This window comes from Phalacrocorax carbo, chromosome 6 (genome assembly GCF_963921805.1).
Source record: "Phalacrocorax carbo chromosome 6, bPhaCar2.1, whole genome shotgun sequence".
Lineage (NCBI taxonomy): Eukaryota > Metazoa > Chordata > Aves > Suliformes > Phalacrocoracidae > Phalacrocorax > Phalacrocorax carbo.
The window spans coordinates 40,765,364-40,777,882 of NC_087518.1; the positions used below are offsets into that span (position 1 = coordinate 40,765,364).

Consider the following 12,519-nt stretch of genomic DNA (forward strand, 5'->3'; position numbering starts at 1 on the left):
ACATTGTGTTATCTAATTTCCACATACGAGAACACCTGGCAGCACTGGTTCTAGTTGTCCACACTTCCTGGAGGTAAATCCACCCCATAAAATATCTTGGCACCTTCAGGAGCATGTTACTCATTTCAGTGACTGACGTGGGCTTAGAAGCCAGGTTTGGGTCCACAAGCCTGGGGTGGTGGGCTGCCACACTCTGCTGACCTTGTAAAGCAACCAGCAGTCATTGCCACCTGATAGTTACTCCCATGATTTAGGTCTGTTCATCAAGGGCTTTTTCCCCTGCAAACACAGGAGTTGATCCATGTCTTGGGGCTAATGCAATGAGCCAGTTTCAGCAGAAGGAAATCCACTTGTTGCAGCACCATTTCTAATTGGCTCTTGGTGTCCCAAAATTACCCCTGGGCAAGCAGAAGATCCTAACAGTCCAACTGGATAACTTAAAAGCAGCACCTTAGAGGCTTGTGGGCAGAGTCTGAGCAGTCTACATGTAATTAACCCTAAACTGAGCTGTGGGATATATTGAACACAATTGAATCTGAGTGCTTCAGCTGTTAAGCTGTTAGCATCTTCAGCAGCCACACTGATACCCTGCATTGCTGCCAGGCATTGCTTCAAGGTCTCATCTCTCCTCTGCATTTCATGAGACTCGGTGTCCAAGCTGGAATTACACATATTTGTTTCTTCCTCCAGCTTGGTCCCACCACTGCAGCACATCCCCAGAGCCTTGACACCCAGGGCCATGTGCTCCAGCAGTGGGAGGTAAATATTGATTGACTTCGGTGCTTTCTTCTTTGCACTTGTATTTCTGGCTATTTCTTTTTCTGCCTGTATCAGCTCCTGCCCTCATACCTCTAAGAGTGCACTTCTGCACCATTATTTACTGTCTCAAGGAGCAGCAGAAAAGTAAAGGAAGCAATTTTCACTTACTAATAACTTTTCCCTGTCATGAGCATAAGCCTCGACTCCTTTTTGAAGACTAGGGGTCAAATTATCAGTGGACGTAGGGTCACAAACCTCCATGGACTTCAGAGAAGTTGCAGCAATTCACACCGGCTGAAAATCCACCTGGAAATCTTTGTAGCTAGTTTGGTGAAAAGCAGCAAGTGAGAAATGGCAGATGTTGCAGACCAAAATTGTTTTCATACCATTGGCTACCAACTCGCAGCTTTCTGCTTTGAGTCCTTATGTGCTGTAAGAAACCGTTTGAAATCAGTGTCTTTTTTAACTCCCCTGGGTGTGCGCTTGGTGCAGCCACTGCTCTCTGCCCAGTGCCCACAACCGCCTGAGTGCATGGTGCCACATGGCGGGGCTGCAGCAGCCCCACCACAGCAGTGGCACTGGGATGTATCTGATGTCGCACACAGACTGAAGCCGTCTGGGTGCTCTTGGTGTTTTACCCTGTCTGGGGGCACTGGCACCAGCAGCCCTGGCCCCAAGCCCAGCTCAGCCGTGTGTTCACGGCCAAGCAGAGGCAGGGATGGGAGCAGAGCGATGCTGAGATGGTGAGGCCACCTCAGAATCCCCCCTCTGCCTGCAGTAGCTGCCTGAGCTCACCCGGACCCAACAGGGCAATTGCATCCATGGTCAGTGCTGCTAATGGTGCTGAGCGTGCCAAGCAGAGAGCTTGTCTCCTGGCTCACTCCCCTGGTTGGTCCCACAGCCAATGCTGCACCCTAACTAATCCTGAGGGAACACCATCTTTACTGTAAACTGATCGTGTTTCTTTTGAACTCTGTTGATAAGCAATTAACATGCAACTCTTCCATGCCCTTTTTCAAATGCACACATTAAGGTTTGTCTTTGAACATGTTTTTCAATAAGAGTGATAGCCAGATCTCTTCAGACAGAACAACAGTCCCTGGGACGTGTGGATGTTGAAGCTGTAAATAAATAAAAATGGCAAATATCTAATGAAAAGAATGAGGTATTTTGAGGTAGGTATGTCTTTCATTTGTGATGTTATAGCTGCTGGAGGATGGTGGAAGCAAAGCATCGGGTGGACTGCCAGGCTGCAGCCAGCTCATGCAATTTGTGATGTTCAAGTGCTCAGACAATTTAAACCTGAAACTAGAAAGCGTCTAACTTTGTTCGCTAACACTGCCATGTCAACAGACATTGCTTCTTCCTGATTACATTACATATGTGGAGAAAATGAGAAGTAAAAGGTATAATTCCTTTCTTCCACAAACCTGAAAGGTTTAATGGGTGACAATCTCTCTGGTGAGGCCCACAACTCTTGCTCCCTGCCAAACCCACTCCCTCTGCAGCACCTTTCTCTATTTGTTACTGCCAAGGGAAGTCACTGGTCACCAAGCTTTTGGCAGTCAGGTCTCCTCCACAGGCATCATATGACTTCTCTGGGGCCTTATAGCTGGAATTGCAGTTTTCAAACACTATGTTAGCTCTAGGAAAATCTGTGGATTTCTATTGTAAATGTGTTTCTAAGGAAAGCATTTGTTAAGCTCCTGCCTAAACCAATCCTCAGCTTTATCATGGCCCTCAAAACACCTTGCAAAACATTCACTTTAATCTTCAAGTTTCATTACATTTTGCTGGGCACCTGGGATCTAGAAGAAGTTTCTCTTCCAGGTTTCTCTTCCAGGTGGACCAGTTCCATTCCCACAGGTGGCTCAGGAAAGCCCTGGGTGAGCAGGGACCCCAGGCCGGGCAACGATGCATGACCCGATGTACTGAATGCTGCTGGGCAACTTGCTTCACAGTCGCACGCTTCTTCAGGGAATTTTCTAGCAAGCATAAAGCATACCTTCTTTTCCAATTTCATACAAAAAATAAACCAAACAAAGCCATACTTTGCTCATATCTGGCTTGAAGTGAATAACCTCTAAGACAACTAGAAAATAACCCATTAGCAGAGGAGTTGATTACATGTTACAGAGGACCTCATCTCCTTGCTTTAAGCACATACCTAGACATGAGCACCCAGAAAAGCTCAAAGTGATAGTTTTTATCTCAGTAGTAGGGACACAGAGAAAAGAGGATAAAGAAGCACAAGTTTCTTTCCCCCTTTCTGCTCTCAACCTGCTGAGCAGAGGCAGCAAAAAGGGACTGGCACTTCAAGAAGTGTTGGGGCCACCAGGAGCTTTGAGGGCTCCTCAGCTCTTCCCTGAGCACCTCTGCATTAAGCAGCTTTGTACCATTCAGCTCCACTTCCTAATGTCACTAATATCTGACTGCGTCGCCTTGGTATCTTTACAGCACAAGTTAAAAAGACAGTGCATGAGTGACAACTTTCCATTTAACACATCACTTCCTGGTGCATGTTAGACCTCATGACTGTGAGGACATGACCCTTAGCACTAGCTTTTGGGGCTGATGGAAAGCAGATCAGACTCTGTTGTGGTTCACACCTTGCCAAGGGGTTGCATGTGCTGTCCTTAATTACGCTGTCTGCAGAGCCCCAGCAAAGGCTGGGGATGGGAAGGTGGAAAGGCAGGAAAGATGCAGCTCCTGTGCCTCTGCACTTGTCATGGTGCATGAGTCACATCAGCCTCTTCTAGGGAGCAAGTTGAGTTTCCATGGCTGGCAGCTAGAAATCAATATATTTTTAACTGATGAACTAAACAAATGTGTGCAGCAGTTATTTGGGAAAAATGTGGACTTGTAGTATCGCCCTGCAAAGACCACTCTGGCACTCAAAAGTATATCATGAAATAACCAGAATTCTAAGTTTCTGTCATTGTTCCTTGTTACAAAGAATTCAAAATGCTTTAAAACTACTAGCAGGGAACTACTAAGACCAATGACTCACCAGCAGCTGCTCAGTGGTCAAGCTGTTTGTCTGGGAAGTGAGAGGCTGCTCAAGTCTGCCGTAAGCCAAGCGCTTCAGCATCCAGCCTGGAGAAGCACTGTGCCCATCAGCGACTAGCTCAGCCCATCCATCAGACATCAGCCTCACACATGCCATCATCGCCATCCCAAGATGGGCTGACCTCCAAGCCCAGACCCAACTGACATCTGGAGTGATGGAGCTGAAGCAGCTACTTGCCTGGGGTGGGTCCCAAACACGCCTACAAGCCCTTCATTCCTGGGCCAGGGGCAGAGCAAGAACAGCCAGGTTACACACTCCCAAATCCAGCCTGCGCTGTTGTTTAAAATAATTTTAAACAACAGTTTCAACATGAACCCTGCTGTAAAACAGAGCAGCTGGATTTGCACAGAGTAGAACATTAAAATATAAATATCTTGCTGTGGAGGCCTGAAATAATTAATAGATCTTAATGCCTAACATGTATTATCTAAGAGAGAGAGCACAGAGTCTTCCTCTCACAACCCACCAGGTCAAATTCCAGCTTTCCATAGAAAGACAAAGTTCCTTTACTCCATTTTTCTAAGTAACAATCAATAAGTCTATTATTATCCAGGCAAGGGGAAGGCTGACAAGTCAGGCTTAGAAACATTGATGTTCTTGCTTCAGAATAAGGGAACTGCCAATTTAACCCCATGGAAATATTGATGCTTGCAAAAAAAGCACATATTTATTCTGTGTTATTTTGTGAAAATGTAATTACTGTGAGATGATAATACCAGCCCGAACAGGGGAAAGAAGGCAGATGCTTTGTACCGACCCACACAGCAATCTCAAAAACATCATCAAATAGCCAGAAGTCAGGAATTCAGTCTGCCCCAGGGAAGAAAATTAAGTGCTGTCATGTAGTCGCTGCGGCTTTTGCCTTAGTCTAATACCTTAATCTTCTTTTCTGAAGTCCAGCTCCTAATTTTTAATTATGTCTCCGTTTTTTGCCCTGATTTTCTCTGCCCCACAGTCTTGCCAAAGAGCCTCTTCATTGGGAGCATTTGAACTGTGGTTTCAGCAGTGGTGAGGCTTGGGAGGAGGCTTGCAGAGGGCAGCAGCTCTCCTCTGACGATTGCTGTTGTGCCAGGGAAAGCACTGGCAGACCCTTCAGTTATGCTGTCCCTTGGCCTCTCTGGCTCAAACTCCAGTCTTCCCTGTCTTCACAAATAAAAGGTGCTTCTCATGTAAAACATCAGCAGGTCTCTCACCTGCTGCTTTCCACAGTTGTTGATGGCACCTTGACCACCTCAGCTCGATGTCCATGATACAGTATCACCACGTGTGCCTCAATGTTGCTAGCCCCTCTGTTCTTCAGAAATGAATCTGCAATAAGAAAGAGCAACCTTAGCATTAAAGCATTAAATTGACTCCAGTCCATTCACAATACTGCTGTTTACAAGAGTAAAAATACAAATCCAAATAAACAAATAAAGGAAGAATCCCAAACAAGCAGTTCTCTGGGCAGAACGAATGATGCCTGGTTCGCCCTGGGCTGGTCCCACACAAACCAAGCTGCAGCTGCAGCTCCACCAGCCTGGAGTGATGGGGGACCCCTCCGCAGCTGCTTCTTCAGAGCCCCTGAAAAAGCTTCTCTTTCAAGAAACCCAGAAAAACAAAATAACCTGTGTCTTCCTTGATATGTTTGTCCAGGTAAGAAAGAGAAAATCAGAAAGGCCCACATGCAGTACGGTAAGAAGGAACTGTATCATATATAGCCCCACACGCTCATGGCAGAACACTTGCAGCCCTGTATGACACAGACTGGCTGCCTCCGTGTGCTGTTAGAGAACTGCTGACAGCAGGGTCATTTCTGTCCCTGCATGGTGCTGGCGGAGAAGCAGCTGCAGGCATCCTGCCCCTGCTCTGCCCTGCCTGGGGCTGGCTGCAGGGACCGGCTCTGTCAGCCGCAGCTCTGCACACAGCCCTCAGCACCAGCATCTCATGGGATGCGGCTCTCCCAGCCACCACCAGAACCAAACTTGCCATTTAGCACAATGGGTGGGCACAGTTCCCCACACTCTGACACTGGCTTTGTACACTCACATGAACATTCATATTGGCACCAGCTGTTGTAGCAGAGAAAAGAGTCAGGTGGGTGCACAGGCAGCTCCCAGCCACATCCCTCTGCCAAGGAGACAAGCAAAAACGGGCAGGTTGTGACTACATGGTCCTGAACCTGCTCTCAGTTCCCACAGAAACCGGTGGGCAGCTGGGGGTCCACAAGGCTCCTCCACAGTGGGACCAGGGCATCCAGCACAGCACGAGCAGCAGAGCCCCTTCTTCACCAATTAATACTTATTAACTATATTCATTATGGGCTTTTCAGGCTGCACACAATTCCTTTTTTGAGTTTTATTGATGATGAAAGACCAACACGTAGACTATTTTTAGCTTACAGAATATATAGTATGTTTCCATCCCTCTATAAAGCAAATTAAGTATTTGATGAGAAATTCACCAATTAAGTGGGAGCAACTCAATTGACTTCAGTGGAGTTCCACTGACTTACTCCTGCTAATTCCATTATCAGGCTTTAGATGACATTTATATAGACAGACTTTGGCCTCCCTCCCTTAATCTGAGTATATCTGAACAGTCCCAAGAAGCCAGAGGATCATTTTGGGTGGAAAATACTGCCAGCTTTCTCTCCTAGGCAAATTTGGCACCTTAAAAAGGCCACTGCCATGTTGGGAGGGTTGAAGTATAGCAGTCAGGTCTTCCACTTATTTTAAACAGATTGTTTAACAGTAGAATGTATGAACTTTGAGCTAACAATCATCTTCTTAGGAAAAAAAAAAGATGGGAATACAGCTATTACATTTTAAAGTACACCTTTCAAGCTATAAGGCTGAGACAAAAGAAGTCATAAGTTATTTTCACTCTGTAACTAATTACCTCTGCTAGCAAGGGTGGCTGGATGAGGCAGCATCCTGATGTGGAGTGCCTGGGTACGTGGAGCAAGTTGGAGGAGATACCAAGCCTGGTTGGACCCTGCACCTGACAGGAACGATAAACCCCTGTACTGCATTTTTCTGGTTTTCTGTACTGTTCTTCTCACTTTGGCACAGAGGCTCAATGGCTTTTTCAGTTAAACCCCCAGGGCTTTGCGGGTTGATTTTCCCTGCCAGGGATGGGGATGAGAGAGTTGTCCTCGCAGACAGCCACCCCACAGTGCCCGCACATGGCTCTGCTCACCTGCGGCCCTCCTCAGCCCTTTGGCTGCAGGATACTGAAACGGTGCTTAGAGAAACAGTGAATATTCATGGTGAAATGGTGCAAAGGGAGGGTTCACCAAAGCCACATGTGCCTGGTCCCTGTGGCCCTGTGGGGTCAGGGACGGAAAAAGAAACACATGGGGCTGCAGAGGCACCCATGGCTGTGCTGCTGCTGCTGCTGTAGGTTTAAAGGAGCTTTTGTCGCTAGGGAATATAGTTGGAGCATCACAGATAATTCATCACTTGACCCATTTATTTATGCACATGAGTTTTCAGACATAAATGCCTTCTGGGAAGTCCCCAGGGCATGGGCAGTGCTGCGGGGGCTCCCTGGGGTTGGCACATAAGGCACACAGACTCACTGCATTTCTGTATATTTCTTGTACATATATTGTACAATGTTTATATCTGTACTTACTACAATGACATGGGTAGGGTTTCCCTTACTTCATGCCAGGACAGTGAACTCCCAGTGCCATTGGAGCTGATGGTTCCCAGCACGCTGCACAACTGAAATGCATTTTTCTCCCTTCTTCACTCCCACGCTGACATTGCCCATGCTGGAGTTCACAGCCCACCCCTCTGCCGCTGCTGCACCCCACCAAACGCCCTGCCACAGTCTAGCTGGGGCCCTCAGCATTTTTGATGTACACCCCTGGAATCAGCAGTGGGCCAAAGTCCACTTTCTCCTCTTTGGGAGGAAGAACTGGTGAGCTGGTATGGCAGCCACAGAACTTGATCCCAGCAGCCACGGTTGGGCTGCAGGAAAGACAAAAGTCAAAAACCGGGTCTGTCTCTGCAGCCTTCTGGGCCCCTTTCCCTGGTACTTCTGTTCCTTTTCCATTGATGACCCATGAGATCTGCTTTATCATCTAAAGGCTGTTCTGCTGCACGCTTTGACGGCAGCTGCTTTTTTTCTAGTAAACTCCAAAACAGAATAAATGGATCTTTTACTAATTTGGAATAAGACTTTGTAACTTCCTTAAGTAGAAATCAAATTATGTGGGTTTCACTTGAAATCAATTGGAACATATGAGGCTGCAGTACAAACCATTATAGATTCATCCTAAAAATTACTTTATTCCTAAAAGTTATATTGAGATCTCTCTAAATTCGGTGATGACCTAAAGTAAACAAATGCATTGAATACCTCATCCTGCAGTCTCATATTCTCAGATAGCAAAACCAGAATAACCTCTAAAATCAGACTTTCTAGCTGGAAGCTGAGCACCCTGTAGACCAGACAGTCCAACTTGAACCCACCTGGCATATAGGGCATGTTCAAGGCCAATTTTAATCTCTTAGCAGTTTTGCATCCCTGAGACCAAGAGTCAAGAAGCAAATCCATGGCCAGGCATGGCAGCTGCTGGCAACCAAGCAAACAAACCAGCCAGCCGTGCTGCTGACTGGGGGACACTGGCACTGGCTGCCTGGGCTTGCCGGACTTTGCTTTCACCAGTCTTAAACCACAGTACAGGCTCCTGCTCTCCCCGCTCTGAAAATTCACAAAGGCTTTAGAGCTCGCACACAGCATGTGAAAGGTGTCACTGCTGCAGAGAGCTATTTCTCATGAACATTGAAGGAACTATTGCTCTAGAAAAAAAATTCTAACTTCTTCACCCCATAAGCTTAATTTAACATATTTCACAGTTGGATAGTGTCAGTTCATGCTTATGCTCTATGCTCACATTGGCTTCTCGGTCTTTCTGCCAAGCCTCCTCTGCCTGTGCACCAAATGCCCCACTCTAACGGCACACATCATCCTGCTTGAGCAGCAAAGCCTTTCAGATTTGTTCCTCAAAGACTGATAAAATATCTGCACCATTCATGGAGCGAGTGGCTGTGCGTGCAGAGCTGGGTGGGATGCTTCAGCTGAGCTGTTCGGCACAGCCACATCCAAACTGAAGTGTGATGGATTTCCACGGAGGCCGTTTTTGGCTGGCCTGCTGCCTGCAGGACTTCCTCGCTCCTGAGATGAATTTTCTCCTTAAAATGAGACAAGTAGAAGAGAGCTGAATAGTAAATGCATACTGAAGTCTGTAAAGAAAGCTTTCAGCTTCACATGATGGGAAAAACAAAGTTGTCCATTACCAATTATAAACCACTTACAGCAGAAATAAAACAAGATCACAGAAAAATCAGATCACAGATGAAAAATTCAGCTTTTCTAGCTGTATCCAGCCAACACAATAAAGGGGTATTAGGGTGAATGAACTAATTTTATTGCTTTTCTGTAACACCAGTTCAAACAACAGACCATGGAGAGCAGAATCTGAAGGTCGGCACAGGCAGCACCAGGCCCTGCAGTCAGCTACAGCAATTTGTAAGAATCCAGTAGACCCCCAAAGCCTACAAATATTTCCATAAAGAGCAGCAAACCCATGATGACGAGCCTGCAGGCATTGGTGTCCACCGGCACACAAACATCAGAAATCGGAACAATTATGAGTAGCAGCAAGTAAAGGTTTCTGTGGCCTCCCCGCAGACACGGGCAGAGCCTGGGAACTGCCCCCAGCCATGGCAGGTCCCAGCAGCACCGCTCCTAATTACTGGCAACTTCATCTGCCATTAACACCAGCTTGAATTTAGGACAAGCAAAATACCTAGCCAATTTAACTCTAACCCTGACATCATTCAAATGAAAAATCATATGAAAGAAATTCCGCTGTTATTAATAACTTTTTTAGCATATTGAAGTGGAAACCGTGGAGACGTGCTGTTACCACAGAAACTGAAGGCACTGGCAGGGGCTGGAGGTGGGATTCTCTTGAGCACAGGCATGACCTTAGGCAGCTTTGCTGATGGACATGGGATGAAGAGCTGGCCTAAAAGCAATTTACCTCTACCTTTCATATTAATAAACAAAAATAAATTATTATTAGTCAAAACAGGGAGGTGAAGAAGGTGGAATTAAAGGCTACCTACACTGAAAAAAGCCTTAAATGTTCTTACTGTGTGTTTAAATACAGGGATTACAGCTTCCAGCATCTCTAGCCTGAAAAAGGCTGATACCTGTGGGCTGCAGCTGATGCCAGTGACAGCTATGGAGCTGCACAGAAATGCACTACTGGGAAAGCAAACCTAGTCCCCGGCCCGGTGGTCAGAGGGATGAGAAGGATGGGGTGCCAGGACCCCCATCCTTGGGCAGCCAGGGAGCATGGTCCAGCCCTTTACTCCTCTCTTACTGCCATTTTTATAGACCTCAAGCAGTGCTTCAGATCTATGGCACAAAGCATAATTAAAAGTTTTTAAATGTCTTCTATGGTATTGTGGTCTTGTTTTCCTTTTCATCATCCAGCTGGGCAATCCCTTGTGTATTGGATTCAAGCAGCTCCCAGTCTCTGTAGTCTGCAAATACTTCAAAATGAAGGGCAAGGCAGTACCTCCAGCAAGGATGCTAAGGGAGTAAACATGTAAGTGTACCAGATAGAAGCCAGTACTATTGTCTGTCTGTGAGGATAAGCATTTTACTAATTTCATTTTTAACGCTTTAGCTAATCTGTGCTTCACGCTTATTTCTACACGTATGCAGAAACCCCATGAAGATGAGCAGCAGAAGTTCCTGGGGCTGGGACCAGGTAGATGGAGATCTGCAACACTAACACCTGGCTGCCTTCCCTCCTGTTCCCTCCTGACACCCTCCCCCTGAATGGCACAGGAGGTGCAGCATCTCAGGATGCTGAAGCGTTTGGGGAAACTGCACGTATCTGCACAAAGAAGCTCTTCTCCCCAGAAGAATATGCTGCTATGGACACCAAAGAGAGGGGACAAAGTCCCTGCAGGAGCCTGGCACTGCTGGGCTGGCATCTGTGCTCTCCCCAGCAGTGAGAATGGGATGGCCACTGCAGGGGAGAGATGGGTGTGAAACCATTACAAAGGACAGAAGAATTAGCCTTCGGGCATTAATTTATTCAGGAAATGCACTTCTGGAGCTGCCTGGTATATTGAAATACAGCAGAGTAAATTATTAGCAATATTGCTAATCACTTCCACTGGGAATTTAATTTTGTACAGAGCAGAGAATCTAATTTTCAATGCTCAGCTCTGGCCACACTTGTTACCATATTTTGTTTTTAAATAGTTCTTATCTCTGTTATCTCCAGATTGTATAAGGAAAGATGGACAGAGGTGATCTGCTGCTCTGCTGCCCCAAGGGAGGCAGAGCTCTCCCCAAAAGCTGCTGAGGGAGCCCTCCTGCTGGGGTGGGAACACAGCAGAGGGAAAGGCAGGAGCAGGACCAGGCTGCTGCCCTTCATTCCCTCCTAAACAACATAACTCAGCACGTGTATACTGAAAGAAGGACATGAAATATTGATTTGCATCCACAGATCTTCCGCGTTCCTGGAATATTAAGTTTTACTAACAATTTTGGAAGCTACAGGCCTCTGTTTTATAACCTACAGCACAAGGGGCTTATTCTATTTTTATTGCATGCAAAGAGGAAACAGAAGACTAATTAAAAAAAACCAAACAGTGGCTGAAGCACCTCAGGACAAGGGTCAATTACACTTCTCTAGGTCAAGTACTTGACTGAATCCTGTGGGACCTGGAAAGAGATGGCTTCCATTGGGAAGATGTTGATGCATTCCTAACGCATTCCTGGAAAAGCCACGAAGGTGTCACCTGCAAAGCCACCACCCTCCTCAGCCCTCATGCTAGATGAGGTCTGGTCCCAACCAGGACCGGTACCACTGCAGTCCTGGCACAGACCGCCTGTCAAACAACCGACACGGCACAGCCCTCTGACAGAGCCAACGATGCTTAATGAACTACTGCCTACCCAGGAGGGGTTAGGACAGGGTCCTGCACCACCGCCTCCCGCAGCACCCACACCAGCACCGGCCTCGGGCACCACTGCCACATGAGCCATCGATAGCTCCTAACATGTTAACTGCTTCTCGGCAATGTAATTACACAAATTAAGAGTTTCATCAGGGCACTGGAATGAGAATAAAATTTTTAGACAGATATAGATTTTTATAATAGGGCCTGCCGAGGTCAACCAAAACATCAAATCCCAGTCAGCCCCATCATTACACTGATTACACATGTATTCAACTCCAACACTTGGCTTTTTGCGCTACCAAACAAAAACAAACCCACTCTGCAACCCACAGGGAGAACAGCCATGCCAGAGCCAAGGGACAAGGGAACTCATCCTTCCTGCTTCGTTAGGATGGCAGCTTTCTCCAGAGATGCCAAGAAAAATCAGGGCTCGATAGATTTAATGAAACGTAGGGAGCCAGGCTGATACTCCCAGGGGCAGAGTCCCTGGTCTGAGCACAGCCGGGCATGCTGACGGGAGGAGATTTGGTTTCCCCCGCACTGCTCTGCCCTGGGAGAGCTTCACTGGAGGGGCAGGCAGGGGGTGCAACGTGCCAGACAGATGCACTGGAGCAAGTGCATTCCCTCCCAGCCATGGGGCAGTGCAGAGGTTATGGGGAGGAGCAAGGAGCTGCTCAAAGCAGCTCCAGCAAAATCTGACAGATA

General features: G+C 46.9%; 1 long non-coding RNA gene across 1 annotated transcript in view; it reads right to left on the reverse strand.

Annotated features, from left to right (window-relative positions):
• Positions 1–4,436: 4,436 nt before the first annotated feature.
• Positions 4,437–12,519, reverse strand: part of LOC135313924 (uncharacterized) — an 89,705-nt gene continuing 81,622 nt past the window's right edge. The window contains exon 3 of the long non-coding RNA XR_010373423.1: positions 4,437–5,137. This is a non-coding gene — a long non-coding RNA (uncharacterized LOC135313924). The remainder of the gene's footprint in view (positions 5,138–12,519) is intronic.